We start from the raw sequence: 3,127 nt of genomic DNA on the forward strand, positions 1-3,127 counted from the left end.
TTTTTTAAGAGAAAGAGTAGAGAGAAAAATAAATGACACCCTGGAGTTACAAAGTGAATGTGTCCTCCCAAATTCATATGCTGAAGCCCTAACCTCCAGTTTGATGGATTAAGGAGGTAGGGCCTTTGGTAGGTAATTAGGCTTAGATGAAATCGTAAAAGTAGATGACAGTGATAAGATTAGTGTCTTTATAAGAAGAGGGTACTGTGAGAAATCCATGTCTGTGGTTTAAGACATTCAGCGCATGTGATTTTGCTGTGGCAGCCCACACTAATTAACTGGGTGAGGTTTTTTTTTTTTTTTTTTTTTTTTTTTTTTTTTTTTTTTTTTTTTTTATTAGAGTTAAAAACAGCAAAGTTCCACATACCATACCCTATAAGACACAAGGTGAGCAGACAAGCCTTTGCCATGCACGGGAACTGTAGGGAGGGCTGTCCGCTGGGACTGGGCTGTTCCAACCCGGCCGGGAGGCGGCCCCATTGCAAAGTGCAGTTTCTCCGTGGAGGTGGTGGCCGGTCAGTGGCAGAGGGCCATGGTTTCCATGTTAAGGAAGCAGATGTGCATCTTGGACTCAATGTCCATCCCTTGCAAGATCTTCAGGAAGTCCTCGAAGGTGATGGCCTCGTACACCTGATCAGGCTCCGTTTGCCCCAAGCACACGCTGGCCGCCTCCATCATGGCCCCCTCGGCGATGGAGCCAGCGGACTCATGGATGTGCGGCTTTCCCGACAGCAGCTCCTCGACCACATTTCGATATTCTTCCAGGGTGATGCGGCCGTCGCTGTCGGCGTCGTACATGTGGAACAGAAACCTCAGCTTCTCCCTCCGGGACTGCGCCACCTGCTCCTCGCCCATGGTGCTGTCGATGGGCCTGAAGTAGGACATGATGATCAGGAAGTCCTCGAAATCGATCTCATCAGCCAGGCCGCTGGGGCCCTTGCGCAGGTTCCTGTGGTCAAAGAAGGCACGAACAATTCTGGATCGGATGGGGTTGAGCTCCAGGTCCGGGACGTTGTTGAAGTTCTCCTTGCGGATGGTAGGCTGACCTCCACTCAGCTGCTTAAATCTCCGATGGAGCTGCTCGATCTGATCTGTTGAGAAGCCGGTCTTGCCCTGGAGCTCCCGCAGCTCCTCGGAGGCGGAGTGGGAGTGGGCAACGCCCATGGCGCCCGCGGCGGGGGTAGGGGGCATCCCCGAGGATGCGCGTCCCTCGCAGGCTCCGCACTGGCCCTGACTGCGCGCGGCCAGACTGGCCTCAGGGCTGGCCTCGGGTCAGAACGCGGAGGAGGTGGAGCTCCTGGCCGAGGGAGCTGGTTACCGTCATCCCCTACTTCAGTCTGGACAAGATCCACCTCATGGCGAGTGGGTCGAGGGGACTGGGGCCTTTTAACCCAGGTTTGGTTTACCAGTGGAAGTGCCCTGTAGCTGGCCAGTAACCTGAAACAAAAACAGAAATGTCAGCTGCTCCCTTCGGAGTGGATGGACACAGAAAAGCTGGAGAAGATGAGGGATCATGAACGAAAGGAACATTTACCTACCCCAATGCCCAGCCTTACTACATGGAACTTATCAAGCCGCTGTTAATCATGCTTCAGACAACATCCCGAACTCAGGCGAAATCCCGACCCTGGTCAAGGATATGTGGGACACTCATAAGCCAAACTCTGAGTGTCTGCTGACAGCTTTGTGAGACAGCAGGAGGCACCTGCCAAGCTGGACAACTTGACCTTGATGGAGATCAACACCAGCAGGACTTTGCTAACACAAGCGCTCAACCACATGTACAAACTACGCACAAACCTCCAGCTTTCGGAGAGTACATAGTCTCAGGACTTCTAGAGAAAGGTCTGCTGCAGGAGGCTCTCTGAGGGATGTGAGTGCTCAGGACCTGAGGTTCTCGTGGTTCTGGAGCTCTAGAAACACTTTTAAATGCATGAAAAACGTCCAATGGTGCAAGGAATGGATTCATGACATTGTTGAAGAAGCAATAAGTTTGTGATTTCATCCGTAAAATTTGGCTCCCTGGGACAGTCTTCAATTCCACACCTGTTTCTAGAAACCAGCTTTTTTTTTTTTTTTTTTCTTTTTCCTTTTGAGAGAGAGAGAGAAAAAAAAAAAAAAGCTTTAGGCAAATAAGTTATTCTCCCTAGCAGAGCCACTTGGGTCTCCTGCGTGGAAACCGTCACACTTGGGTAAGTGTTCAGTGACTGTTAGGTGTAGATACAGCAGTAGGGGCCATGTGGCCCAGGGCTTTTTTTCTCTTTCTTGATCCTGATTTATTGGGCTAAATTTAGGCTCTCCCACAGAGAAGGATGGCAGATGGTGCAGCTAACGATACTGACCACAATGAGCCATGATCCACAATAAAAATGGACTCGACTCAAAAAAAAAAAAAAAGGTTAAAGGTTAAAGTTTAATATTTTAGTGTTCAGGAGTTTTATAAAACATTTGGAAGTTTTATTAAAACATATGTAAGTACCCTCACTAGGACAAATGTCTGTATTTTATCTGGGACATTACTGTATTTGTTTATAAGTAAATAATATTAAAACTAATATTAATTAGGTTGATAGTAGAAGTTTACCTTTATATATGACTTCCAGTTTTGTCATTAACTCTTACTATCATGATTTTAGTAAGTCCCTAGAGAGAATCAGAGACTTGCCAAGACTACAAAGCAAGTAGAATAGAATTGGCACAAAAATTTATGTTTTTTCTAAATGCTCAATCAAGATTTCTACTGTTATAGCATACCCTCTCAAAAAGGTTCTTCAAAATTTTATGAACATTTGACATGGACACTACCATCTCAGTAGACTATATTTTTTACATATAGTACCATTGCTTTTTAAAATTCAGGATATTTTCCTTTGAAATAAACTAATAATTATATTGGTTAGTGCATGTCTCCCTGGGGATAAACTCAAACTGTGTTCTAATAATAATTTCTTGTTGTTCTTAGCAATATAAAAAGTTATAAAATTGGAATTGGCCTGGCCTAAATTATTGTCAGAGTGTGTGATATATTGAGGGGATTAGAATTGTTCTCTTTTACTCAAAACAACCAACTGTGGGTCTTTGGTTTGATTAGTTTCACTACCCCTTGAGTGCAAAGAAAGAGTATGTA

At 45.5% G+C, this 3,127-nt stretch overlaps 1 pseudogene; it reads right to left on the minus strand.

Moving 5' to 3' along the window:
* Positions 1-488: 488 nt before the first annotated feature.
* On the minus strand, positions 489-1,164 carry LOC101052993 (calcineurin B homologous protein 3 pseudogene; annotated as a pseudogene).
* Between the last annotated feature and the right edge of the window lie 1,963 nt (positions 1,165-3,127).

Source organism: Saimiri boliviensis, chromosome 7 (assembly GCF_048565385.1).
Source record: "Saimiri boliviensis isolate mSaiBol1 chromosome 7, mSaiBol1.pri, whole genome shotgun sequence".
In the NCBI taxonomy this organism is placed as follows: Eukaryota; Metazoa; Chordata; class Mammalia; order Primates; family Cebidae; genus Saimiri; species Saimiri boliviensis.